This window comes from Sciurus vulgaris, assembly GCF_902686455.1.
Source record: "Sciurus vulgaris genome assembly, chromosome: 14".
NCBI classification, from domain to species: domain Eukaryota; kingdom Metazoa; phylum Chordata; class Mammalia; order Rodentia; family Sciuridae; genus Sciurus; species Sciurus vulgaris.
The window spans coordinates 60,766,884-60,781,159 of NC_136475.1; the positions used below are offsets into that span (position 1 = coordinate 60,766,884).

Sequence of the window (14,276 nt, forward strand, 5' to 3'; positions counted from 1 at the left end):
AAAGAACTTGCTTGAGAAGGACACACACACACGTGCCACACACTCATAGCCAAGGTGGAAAATTCGTCAAGGAAAGACGCAATGTAAGATCTGAGTTCATCTTTAAAGGTGCCTTCTCTTTTCCTCTTTGGCATCACCTGACTTTTTGGAGGATGCTCACCAACTACCTTGACTCAGGGCCCAATACTCACTGTCACTCATGCTTTGTGGTTGCAGCAGCACATACTTCTAAGGTGGAGTCTGCCTTCTCGGCCTCTGTGTATTTCATGCCCTGCTTGGTTGCAGCTCTCAGGGACATACACACCCTGAAGTTCCCTCCTCCAGAACACACCAGACACCCTGAGCCCTGCCCTGTCTGCTGTCCTCATTTTCCTCGAACTAAAGGCAGTTCCTTCTCAGCAACACCATCTGCTTCTATAACAGATCAACACAAGGAGACATGGTCTACAACTGATTAACACTTCATTATTGCTCTCATTTCTAATAGTGATCACAGGCTCCCTCCTGGGAGGCCCCAGGGATGACTCTCAGACCATATGGATTCCTACAAGAATCCTATCTGACCACACAGTCTGGTTTCCCAGGTCAGAGGCTCCTGTCTTTTTGCTCTTCTTGAAGGGTAGAGTGCCATCTGCCCTCCAGGAAACTCTGTACTTTGGAGAGTAAACATTTTAGATGGAGGCTGTGGAAAAGGTCAACTCCCTAGAAATCAAGCAAACCTCGTCTCCACGGAACCACTGCTTCCTCTTCAAAATAGCATTTCCCATTTCTGTAGGGAAACATTACTTCTGCAATTTTTGGACATGGGGCTTCCCTGTGGTCAGGCTTAGGGAACCCTTACTTGCCATAGTCCCATCTAGAGATTCTCAACAAATATAAAAGTGTAGTAGAGGCTCTGCAATCAAGATGACGTTTTAACATCTTGCTTCCTCTAACAACATCCAGTGCAACTGGAGTTCACAAGAACTCTCTTGGGATGTTATAACATCAGTTTGTCAGTCCCAGAGAAACTAATCAGAAGTCAGAGGACAAACCTGTAGCTTTGCACTACTTTTAACTCTTTGCTACCTGTTTCTGAGTCACCTAACACAGGCCAGAAAGATTCACAACTAGTCCATGTTCTGCCTGTAACTTCAGTTCTGGTCTCTTCAGCTGACTCTGGAAATCAATATCCATTTCTACTGATCACAAAGCACAAGAGATACATTCTACCTCCTTCTTGTGTACCCACATGCCCTGCAGAGATTGGAAAGCTAAAACCCCATGCCTCATAGTTCTTGCAGCAAAGTTTCCAGATATGATTCAGGTTGGCCAAGCAGAAGCACTTTTGTGAAATTTAGAAAGCAAGAGTAAGGCAGAGAACACACTTGGGCAGCAAATTGCTATTTGCTCAGCAAGCAAAGCCCAGGAGGCACCTGGTTCTTCTATGATAGTTTCATTAGCCAGTATTCCAGCATCAAGTACCAGCTTCATGGGTACCAGGAGGCAGGACCAGGAGGACATCAGTGTACAGATGCTGCTGATTTTAGCATCCATTTAATTCCCTACAATAAATTCCTTCTTCTTAAGTTTGCTATAATAGATTCTGTTTTCTGCCACTGAAGCTTGAGCTATACCCAGCTCAAGCTGTGCTCCAGCAAAGATGATCAAACTTCTCAGTATCTCCTTGATGACTGTAGGATTCCAAACACAGACAACCATCTATGTTCCATTCACACTGGAAGCCACCTGTGTGGCTGACTGAGGCCAAAATGCTGAAAGCAAAACCTGTCAAGCTGGCTTTCTGCAACGATGCATCTGTCCTGGGTCAGGTCAACTCAGATGTCTGCCTCCCAAGCAGTAATGAGGCTAAAACTGCCTGTGGAGTAGCAGCTTTATGTTATAAGCTACCACAGGGAGAAGCCATATAAAAACCCAGGCAGCAAAATCTACAAGAAATAGCAACACACCTGAATTCTAATTCCTACCCACAAGAAGCTCTGAGTTCCAGACCCCTGTTCCTGCAGCATGGAGATAGTGACATCATCCACTTTATGGGACGAGAACAGGTCTAAAAGGTTTGTGGGGAAAAGTATTCTATTAAAAGATGATATTTTTTAGCACTACTATTATTACTAGCATTCAGATACCATAAGAAAAGTGAGACCTTTTTCTATACTTTTAAAGATACCTGCTAAATACTCATAACTTTTTAACACTCATAACTTTTCAGCACATTGGCATTTAGAGACAAAGTTTTATGAGCTTCATAAAAAGTCAGGACGCTCAAAATGCACTGCTTCCTTTAGATTATAGCCAAGAACTGGAGAGGGTTTTTAAAAAATCATTTCACTTCAATAGCATTGTCAAGACTCGTTGTTGAGTTATTGTTCTCACTTTAGTCCTACAAGATGGCGTCCTTACATGTGCCATACCCGCGGTTATGTAGTTCTAGGGTATTATTGTTGTTATTCTTGTTTTGAAGCAGAGATCGTTCCTGCTTCTAAGGTTTTTGATACACAGAAATCAGTCTGTCAGGTTTCCTCACTGCCAATCTTGAAAAACCACGTCCCCTCTCAGCAAGCCCTTTTCACACACAGTGTGCTTCCAGAACAGATGGCCGTCAGGTAGGAGTCCTGAGGAAGAGACGGTCAACAGGCACCAGCTGGACAAGCTAAAGCTCTCCAAGTTTTGGCCTGCAGAGGGGGAGAGGGTTAGGAACTAGGACAATAAATGGGAAACAAGAGTCACCAGCAGTCAGAGTTCCCTGGCTGAGGTCAGTCCTGCAACTCACTCAGCAAGCACTCTAGGGGACTGCAAGGGAGTTATGCAGTTTGTGGGGCCAGGGCAGGTTGCAGTTATACCTGCCAGTGAGAGCTGGGTTGGTGGCAAGATGCCTAGACAAGCTTCTTAAGGAGGAAGAGGAGGAGGTGAAGGCCTTAAGGAGTCCTATGGGAAGGATTCAGGTACTGGAGGAGAGGAAGGCTCAGGATTTCCCCCACACCTGATTCTTAGAGTGACATTTTCAAGAGAAACCTGGTTAAAACAAAAGGCGCAACTCCACCCAATTCCTTTCAGGTTCCCTAGAGTATCTGGAATATGATTTAGCTTTTTAAGTTGTCTTACCCATGACATTTTGGAAAAATATCAACATTAAAATCAAAGCACCAAAACCCACAAATCTGTGGATTTTTTTGAAACCATAAGTGAAGCCATTTCACACTGTAACATGAAATCATAAGAATTGTTCTAACCCCAAAATATTCACTTTAAGATGTTTGAAGTGTTTGTTTTAGCTAGAGAAATAAATCCCATTTGTCATCAACAATAGGCAAAGAAATTTGGGTAAATCATGACAACACACTGCCCAAATAGCCATACAGGCTGGATGCAATCAAATGGATATGTGAATTTTTGTTGGTAAACTGTTTTTTTTTTTTAGATGAAGCTGAACAGGCTTGTTTTTTGTGTAGGAAGACATATTTTAAAATATACATAAGCCACCCTCTGCAACCCAATGAATAGCAACAGCTTCCCCCAAGGACACTGAAGAATGAACTGCAAATATAAAATGTCGCAGGCAGAAGCGCTCTGAAAGCAAGGCCTTCTGAAGAGAGCTCACTGTATTCTCGAGGATCGAAAAAAAAGGGAAGCTTTGTCAGGTCCCCTTTCCTCCAGACACACACAGCATTTTATTTGGAAGTCACATGGGTGATTAAATTTAACTGGGTGGAGCAGTGAAAAACCACAGTATTAACAACATAATTCGAAAGAGAGAATCATTCTGCAGAGGGCAAGAGATAATTCTGAAAACTTGGGGCCACTAGGTGCTGCTTTCGACGTCCATCTTCAATCCAGGGTACCAAGATGCAAGCAAGTATCTCCCTGCTTGATGTGACACTCTCCCTAATAACCAATATTCTGGAAACTACCTTGATCTTCATCATTTGTGCTCTTGGTAAAAAATTATGGCTCATATGCAACAGGACAAACATGACTTACATAATGAGATGTGCATGTGTCTGTGTGCTTGGTGTGTGTGTGTGTGTGTGTGTGTGTGTGTGTGTGAGAATGTGTATGAGTGTGTGTCTGTGCACACACATACATGAGTGCATGAGTGATATCCAGAGATACATACAAAAGGAAATAGGAGTTACCGCTCAGAAGTAGAACTTGTGTGGGAGAAGGTGTCTTTCACTCTTTACCTTCTATACTAGTTGAATTTTTACTGTAAGTAATGCATTCAAAATTAGAAAAACTAGTCATGAAAATGTTTGTAAAAAATCACTTTGAGAGCCCACAGGCCAGGAAGTCTGAAGAGCTCGTTGCTAGTCTGCCCAGTCGCCAACAGGCTGTAAAAGTGGAAATGTTTCACAGTTATAAAATTCCTAACAGTTTATAAGGCATATGCTCCCTCCCTGTAGTCTTGTCATGTTGTCACAGGTGTCAAGACAGGATCCTTCCTGTGACAGTTACTGTTCCCATCTTGCCTGCTCAGAAATAGAGGTTCTGGAGGCCAAACGACTTGCCTGAGATTAAGAGGCTTGAAGCAGGGCTTCCCAGACTCAAACCTGGAGGGCTTGCACGTGAACCCAGGCCTCCTTCCTGATTGCCATCCTATCTTCACACTGTGAGCCTGGGGTAGGTCACTTCTGGACTTAGTTTACCCAGCAATAAAACGGAGACGTTATCATAGGCATCCATTCAGTAAGTTCATAGTAGCACGTCTATTTTTCCAAGAAGGAAACTGAACTCTGAGCTTAAGTAACTTGGCCAGTGAGAAACAAAACTTGAACTCAGAGCCATCTCAGGCCACTTTCTGGCTGCCACTCCATGAGTTCCTCTCCATCTGACACTACTGCTAACCCTAGATTTCACATCAGTCCTGGTTTACAACAATTTGAAGAAATACGTTCCAGAAACTAAGTGCAGGGAGAGGGGTCGAATGGCAGGCAGTCCATAAATTCACCCACTCTCAATGCATTTGAGATAAAACCTGCTCTGTGTTCCAGAAGGCCAAGAGCAGCCTCATGGATTCCAAGCTGCTCTAAAGAACAACAAATGAACAAACACACACTTCAGTTCTGCAAAGCACTGAGATGAGGGAAGCGACCTCCAAGGAAAGATTCCCAGACCCAAAGCCAAGCCTGACCATCTCCCAGGCGGGGGAGGGCGGCCATCTCCCACCCACTCCCCTGCCTATGCCATGATCCTACACCCTCCTCACACAGTGGCCGTGCAGAAAACTGGGCGTGCCAGCCCAGCGTCCCCTTCCAGTATGACACGACAGGGAGGGAGCAACTCCTTCCTAAGGAGCTGACTGATGTCACAGTAGAAGGAGGGTACTGCATCCTTACACCCACTTTCAGTTCACGCACAAGAATAGCTATAAATGTGTAAAAACTACAGGGTTCATTTAACTCCACATACCTCAAAAAGGCAAAAACCCCACACAGATGAGCAAGGGGGAGGAGACAGTCATGATGGCGCATGCAAGTGTTGGGGTATCCCTAGCATGATGGAGCCCCAAACTCCACACCTGGTTCCTGCAGGGCATAAACTGCTGGCCACAACTGGGGCAGCAGTGGGGGCTGTAATGGGCCTTCCTGGGCCACTGACTCACATCACCAGTGCCAGTCAAGAGGCTATACTGCAGGGAGCTTCAGAGTCCTCCCCAGATTGCTCTGCAACTCTGCAGCTTTCAATCAATGCAAACTCAGTGACCAGTTAATCTCCACAAAATCAAAATCCATACTTAGCTCTATTCATGAGCAATCTGTTTAGGGTAGTCCCCAAATGGAAGGGTTGGAAGGCAGTGAACACACACAATGAATACACAGTATGGCTGGCTGGAGGAATGAGTCAGTCCTCAAAAAGGACTAAAATGTGAATTAGAATACATGAAGATTTTTTTTTCTTTTTTTAACCTAACTAAGACTGAAGCCCAGAGAATCACGTATCTAGGCAGCGACTGGTCCTCCCCACATGTGGCTGTGGAGCATAGACTAAGTCTGGTTTTGCCATTTGCATCAAACCTTATGAATCCTAAGTGACAGTCAGCTTTCTCAACAACTTACAAGTCTTTTCAATGGAGCCTGCTTACCTCCACAAAGACTTGTCCTTCAGAGATGGTGACAGAAGCCAGGGCGCCCTAGAATTAGCTGACTCAGAGTTGTCACCAGAACATTTAAAAGTTCAATGCAAGCCCACAAGGGTAAGTGTGATGTAAGCATAATCATGATTTGAGCCCACAAGGTGAGGTTTTACTTCGGCATACTTCTCCACTGTGGACATGTCCCCAGGGGGAGGGAGTCACTGAGAATTAAAACAATTTCTGGGTAATTCAGGAAAGAAAAATGCCCACCAAGAAGTATTAACATAAGGAAAAGTATCTAGGGGGAAAAAAAAATCAACACTTGTTTATGCCACAGTGACAATTTTCCAAACCTCTATTTTCCCCACAGTAGGTGAACCCAAGTCCCTATGACAACTACGTATTCTTCAGTCCCTGCAGTTGTAGGAGGACCTGGGGCCACAGAAGAACTCATACATTAAGGAAGTGAAAAAGGCCACTGCTCAGATCACCACGTGATGGAGGGCGTCCCAGCATGGATGCTATACTACCCCATGTCACAGAAGCAACAACAAAAGCCCAGAGCTCATGGGTACAGGAGATAGGACAGGGCAAATGACAATGCATGACAACCAAAATGCTTGTGACTTCTCAGCTTCTATGTAGAGGTGCAAACATGATCCGGTCATCCCAAAATTTAAAGAATCTGATCTCCAAATATCATTGATGATGTCATTATGAAATAGGAAGGAAAAACATGAGATAAGTCACCAAAGCCTAAGAAACAACCATCACTTATTAATTCCAACTCTAAACTTGAAAAATAATTTACTCATATTTTGTTTCTGTCTCTCCACAGAAATGCCTTTCCCTGTTAGCCAGTGGGACCAGTCACATCAGCTTCTTTGAAATAACCCATACACCCGGTGGAGGCAAGGAAACATCTCTATTGAGGCTACGGTAATGACGACCCTCAGAGCTCTGTACAGGGAGCCCCCAGGCTATCTCTGGGCTTCTAGTTCATCTGCACAACTGCACGTAGCCCTGGGCTGCCTTGGGAAAACCAATTATAATTCAATCTCATTCCTTCAACAGTAGAGTGTAAGCTTAAGAATACAGACATCAGAGCCAAAAGGGCTGAGTTTGACTCTGGGCTCTACCTCTTACTGTGTGACTTAAGGCAAGTTACTGCATCATACTGGTCTCAGTTTCCTCATCCGTAAAGGTAGGCATAATACCACTGTGCACAGTGATGTTGAGGTAATTAAATAAATAAGTATACATCACATGATCAGAGCTTTACATAACTACAGTTAAGTGTTTGAATTCTTAGTGCTTACTAGGTCTTTGGTAAATGTGCATTAAATAGTTAAACTAAAAATAGTCAACTTTTACTTAGGACTTACTATGTCCCAAGAAATAAGCGAGTCTATAAGAAAACAAGTCACCATGAGCAAGAACAGCCAAAAACTATAAAAACAGAACTGAAAACTTCAGAAGTTGGAATTATCAGACTATAAAACGTGAAGGCTTATAATGTTGAGATAAAGGGGAAAATAAAGGAAAAGTTTAAAAATGTCAGGGAAAGGAAATCCAGTGACTCAGAAGATTTTAAAAAGAACCAAGCAGAACTTCTCAAAATTAAAAATAACAATTTGAAAACTCAGAAGTTTAATATCAACTTAGATACACATGGAGACAGACTTGACCAGTCAGAAGAATTAGTTAACCAGAATGAATCATGGAAATATAAAAAGATGAAAAATACATAGAAGATGTAGGAAAGAGGGTGGGATATATTGGGATTCCAGACACAGAGGGGAAAAGGTTGGGTTCAAGGCAGTATCTGAAGACGTAACAACTGATAATTTTCTAGAACTTTTGAGAGATATCAGTATGTCAGTTTAAAAACTCATTTGATTCTAAGAAGGAAAAATAAAAATCCACATCTAGGCACATTACTATGAAAATCCAAAGACAAGAATAAAAATCTGAGAGAAACCCTGAAAATAAAAACATTATCTTCAAGAGTGACAGACTGATAAATGGCTTATTAATGGCAAGTAATATACAAGAGAATGGAAAGATACCCTTAATGTGCTGGAAGAAAATAACTGCCTATCTAGAATTTTGTTTCACCAAAAAGGAAAACGCCATCCAAGAAAAAAGATGATTGAAAATATTTCCAAACAAATGAAAGCAAGAGAGTTTGCCACCAGCATGGTTCAGGAAGGGAATTCCTAAAGGATGTACTTTAGGAAGAAAATGTTCCCAAGTGCAAGGCTGAAGTATATGAATGAAGAGCAAAAGATATGGTCAACTTATGAATGTAGCTAACAAAACATTGCTGCATAAGATGACTGTAATGTTTTGTAGGGTTTCCTTTAATATAATTAAAAATTTCATCAATAAAGACATGAGATGAACATGGTGAAAGTAAATGTAAATAATTCTAAGTTCCTTGTATTATCCAGAAGAAGGGTAAAAGTTTGATTAATTTTAAAATGTGGTACGTATACATAAATATATTTAAGCAGGCCAGGTGCAATGGCAATCTATAATCCAAGCAACTAGGGAGACTGAGGCACGAAAATCACAAGTTCAAAGCCAGTCTTAGCAACTTACTCTGAGACAGTAAGACCCTGTCTCAAAATTAAAAATAAAAAGGACTGGAGATGTAGCTTAGTGGTAAAGATCCTCTGAGTTTAATTAATTCCCAGTATGTATGTATGTATGTATATGTATACATATAGAGACCATATATATACACATATGAACATATAAATAGAAATATACATAGTAATTTACAAGGCAATTGCTAATAGAATGCCCATTTTCCAAACTAATGAAGAGAGAAAACAAGAAAAAAAAATTTCAATTCAACCCAAAAGTAGTCAAGAAGGTAAAGAAAAAAACCATAACAGGGTCCATATACAAAAACAAAATATTAGATTTAAGTGCAAACATATCAGTAAATTACATGAAATATAAACAGACTATAACCTCCAGTTAAAAGACAAAGACTTTCAGCGTGGATTTTTAAGAATCCAACAGTATGCTCTTCGCAAAATATTGCAAAATATGAAGAATGAGAAGCTGTTGAGTTGGCCAAGAACAGTGATCCAGGCAGAAGGAAGACCATTTTGCAAAGGCCCATGGAAAAACAATACTGACTGGTTAGGGTGATAAGGGGCAAAGATGAAAGAGAACTACAGCCTATACCAAGGCTGGAGGAATAGACTGGGTCAGCCTATACACAGGGCTGGTCAAGAGAGAATGGTAGAATTTGTCCCAAATGGTTGAAAGGGAGAGAACAGGAGGCACCATCTATGGCTTCAAGTTGCAATACAATAGACTTGAGCACAAACACCAAAAGCTAGTGCTTTTAGGGACAAAGAATAAAGAAAGAGTTGGGCTGCTGGGGGAGTAATGGGGTTAGAGAGTGAATCTGGGGGCAAGGATAAGTTAGAGATGACCTGAAATGAACCACAGGGGCCAAGAGACAGAGTTTGTATTCTGTCACAGTAATTTAGGTTTATACATTGCAGATGGCAGGGAAATGCTGAAGGATTTTAAACTGGGAAGTGACTTGATGAGCTGGGCCCTCAAATCCTCTCAGGCAAGACTGCGGAAGATGAAATAAAGGGAAACTGGAAGCAGGGAGATCAGTTAGACCACTGTTGATTTCAGAGCCCTAGCAACAGTTTATTACTCTTTCTATGGGTGATGTACCCTTTCCACAGTGACATGGAACACCAAGTGCAAGTGTTTTCAGGGACAAAAAATAGAGAGCCAGTTGGGCCATTTGAGAAATGATGGGGCTGGAGTGTGAATTTGGGGATGAAAGATGACATAGAACTGAGGATTCTCATTCCCCATTTCCCAGATGGAGAGACCAAAATTTAGGAAGCGTATGTGGATTTTCAACACCCATAGGAGATTATTCTCACTGCTGTTACCAAGCTGTGCAGAAACTGATTTAATTTTGAAATTCTAAACCTGCCCATTGTACTAATTAACAAACATTTATCACTTTCTGAGGACAGTATCTGCCTAACACTACAAGAAATAGAAAAGACTCAGAATATTGATATGAATCGGAAGAGAGATGTCATTTGATTTCAAAAACAGGAGTTTGCAAATTCATAGACTCCAACCTCTCAAGCACTGCTGGCCCCTCTTTAGGCAGAAGGTCATCCGTATGAACATTTCCAGGACGGGAGCCCTCTACCTCCCAGGAAGCAGCCAGTGCTGCTGAAGGAAAAATCTTACCTTGAGCTTTTATTTCGCCTCAGTGGTCTTCTCTGTTTTTCTGAGGCAGAACAAATTAACCTCCTTTCTACATAACCCCTATTCTCAGGCATGCATATCACCACCATGAGGGCTTGAAACATGCAAAGTATCTCTGCTACGAACCCTCCTCTAAGCCTCCAGACCCCTCTCCTTCATGCAACACCAGCACTGGTTTCCAATTTGAAGAGTCTTCATTATGGCTGTAGATGCTGCGTTGGCACACTTCAAATCATAGCAACTGGAAGCAATCAATGAAAATGCTAAGACAGAGATCAGACAACCTGTGGGAGTTTACAATATTGGTGGTTTCATCTTGGACTCAAATGGACAATTTTCTCTGCTATTGTACCAGGAAATTTGCATTTGATGGTTCTTTCCTCCTAGACTCTGCTGCACCATTTCTGCTCTGGGTCTCACCTGGAGGAGCTGCCTTACATGCCCACCTGTCCCTGACACCCATGTCACACACATCCCCAATTCTGCAGTAGCTGAGGGGACCCATGGAGACCAGATGCACCTGTTTGGAGTTCTGTACGTATATAATATGTGGCATATGTATATACATGTACTCCCTCCATAATATATTGATATCTTTTTCCTCCTACTGAAATGAGATGGGATACTCTTACCTGTTAGAAACATAGGCCAAGTGGACATAAGCTAGCCCCCCAAATTAAAATAGGCCAGAACCAGACTAATAGAATGAGGCATTTAACTTCCAAATATTCCCAACTGCCATCTGTTTAGTGGCATATTCTGAAATCTGATATCCAGTGCCAGCAGCCGGCAGAAAGCAAGAATCCTCTCTCTGAAAATGGTGGAATGCAGCTTGTTGAACTATAAGCCACCATCTGCATATTAATCATCAGGCATCTAGAACTTGAAGACAAGGGTCACTTAAGATGGCATTTCAATACAATATGACAGGTGTTGCACCTGAGTTAGATATTTGATATGTCCCATGGCTACACCCTCCTTACCCTTCCTATGTGACTCTTCCAAAGACTCAAGCTGGAGGGTGACAGGAAGGAGGCAAGAAGCCTGAAAAGAGTGACAATTGGCAACTGGCTCAGAGGCAAGTGACAGCTTGGAAAAACAGCCCTAGGAGGCATTGTCTGCATGTCAAGAGAGCATACTTGGGACCTGCCAGCTCACCCCAGCTGAGCTGCCTCCTTTCACATTGGGGCTCGCTGATGGCAGTGTGGGAGGCTGGGGCACGCACAGTTCAGGGTAAGTTCAATGTAATAGCAAAAGGCCCTGCAGCTCCCTCCTTTCACCACCAGCAGGAAAGGAAGCCTTCTGGAGTCATCAGTGAAAACAAGAGTGGCAGCCAGTCCAACAACCCAGGATCCAGCATGGTGACCACAAATCCTACAGGCAGACAAAGCACAGAAGGGCCTCAGGGAGAAACGAGATGTACACGAAGGTCTAGAGCAAGGAGCTGAGAGACAGAAGACTGAAGCAAGTCCAAATTCAAAATCAGAATGTCACCTGCGTAACATGGCTTGATGGAACTGTGAGCATCTCTTCAATGCCAGGTCCTCTACTAGGCATGAACACCACTATGTCATCTAACACTCCCAATAGCACCATGAGGTGGGGAACATTGCCTCATTTTATAGGGAGGGAGGGACTAAGACTCAAGAAGGTTAATGATGGCATTTGTCCAACATTGTCTCCCTCCAAAACTCTTTATACGACAGCCCAATACCTAACTGAAACCGACATATATCTCCTCCCTAGCCTGAATGGCCAAGAGAGGTTCAGCTTTATGGGTTCTAGAAGCCCCCTTGGAAACACTGCTGGGCTCACACTTTAGGACAGGCTGGAGTGACTGGAAGAACTGCTTTTAAGGACACTGACTGATGCTGAGCTGAGAGAAAGGAAGATGGCAGGGTAGAGTCTCAGGCCACCAGGAAGAGAAGGAAGCTTTCCCATGGGGCCAACATTAACTGTTGACATCAACATCTGGCAGAGACAAAGCCTGAGTCTTAGCCAAAGAAAAATGATAAGATTCTCTACTCACATCTAATAAGTATTTATTGAGAGTCTCCCTCAGAGGGCTTCCTGCTGAGGCAGTGCCTCTCAGCCATGTGTAAGGAAGGACCCAAGTTTGTTTCATTTCCAAACAACTACTTGGTCTTATCACACGATTCATACTAGGAATGAGTCACCACGATGAGTTCAACAGCACCCAAACCTGTCCACACCCTGCTCCACAAGACCGGTCTACTGATGTTGCCCTTGGATGTTGTAGCAATGTCAAGTCATCATAAGAATTTCTAAATGCTTCCTCCCAATTTCTGGTCTCATCTCTCCATTGGCCAGTAGTGGGCTGTCCATAGGCTGTGTGATTCTTAAATGTCACTCTAAGGATAGTTGGGATACTCAGGAGTGGCCATCCATATTAAGACAATGGTGTGTGTGTGTGTGTGTGTGTGTGTGTGTGTGTGTGTGTGTGTGTGTGTGTGTGTGCAGAGAGGGCGGGGGGAAGAAGGAAGTCCCAGCAAACTCAGTTTTCAGCTCCCATAAAAACACTGTAAAGAAGTATCTGGGTAGGCCTTAGCAGAGCTGGGCCCTAACTCAGACTTTCCAATTGACCCAAGGTATGACCTTTCATTTCCCCTTTAGGAGATGACAGGTGTGCAACAGGCAGCCACTAAGGGCCCTTCCAGTTCCCAGGTGTCATGTTCTCTGTAGATCACCAACATGCTTCTGCGTCCTCAGCTGACTCTCCAGCATGGGCTGAGCACCAGAGCCCTGCATGCAGCCACCCTTAGCATCACCCAGATGTCAGTCTTGGGTTTTGTTTTGCTTTTTCTTCTTCTTCTGAGACAAGGTCATGCTAAGTTGCTCAGACTGTCCTCAGACTCATGATCCCCTGGTCTCAGCCTCCCAAGTCACTGGGATTTCAGGCATGTGCTGCTATGCCCAGCTAGACATCTCAAGCTTCACATGGCCAAAATGGAACTCCAAATTAGATCCTTCACCTTGTAGTCTCTCTGTATCTGTTCTCCTTCCAGTTGCTCAGAACAAACAGCTTGGAGTCATCCTTGATTTCTCCCTTCCATTCACAATCTACTTCTGGCATGTCCATACAGTCCAAGTCCACATGCTCAAATACACCAAATGCTACTTCTTATCCCCACCACCCTGATCCTGGCCTCTAGTACCAATCCTGGCCTCCCAATCTGATTTGCCTTTGCCTCTTACCTTCTGTCATTGTAAAGGGTCAGAGTGATCCTATTAAATCTGGGATCAGGTCACACTTCTGCTCAGAACACTTCAATGGCCCCCACCTTACTCCAGAGCCAAAGTCAGAATCCTGTGATCTGGAAGCCCTGCAGAGTTGGCTCTCTTCTGCCTCTCTAACCTTGTTTCCTGTGCCTCTCTCTGCTCAGTTGCACTGACTTCCTTGTGTGCAGGGCCTTTGCACTTGCTGTTTTCTCTGCTCAGGCAATCTTTCATATCTGCATAGTTAATTTCCTTACTTCCTTCACCAAGTTCCCAAAGGTCTCCCTGTAAACCTATAATCTTAGCCAACCTCTGGACTGTTCATATTCCTCTTTCTTGCTTTATTTTTTTCTCCTTGGTGATAATTATATAGCAACTGTGACTAGTCTGCAGTCTATTCCCCCCAGTGGAATATAAGCTCCATAAGAGCAGAGATTTGTGTCTGGTTTATTCTCACCATATCCCCAGTGCCAACTATAGTATCTGGCACCAAGTAGGTGGTGCCCGATACATTTGTGGAATTGAGGGAAGGAGCCCTATGGGTCACTGGTCTGGTTGGTCCAAGGTTCTCAGGTTGCCCCTTGTCCATCTGATCAACAAACACCCCAATATCTAAGGGGAAGATTCTAGAAAGTGGGAAAAGAGGCCTGCCTCATCTGTCCAGGTACTGTCTGTGGAAGGCTGTAGAGAAGTCCAC

General features: G+C 43.4%; 1 protein-coding gene across 2 annotated transcripts in view; it reads right to left on the minus strand.

Annotated features, from left to right (window-relative positions):
• The window catches only part of PRKCE (protein kinase C epsilon), a 466,710-nt gene that overhangs the window by 250,468 nt on the left and 201,966 nt on the right, over nucleotides 1-14,276 (minus strand). The gene's annotated exons all lie outside the window — the stretch shown is intronic.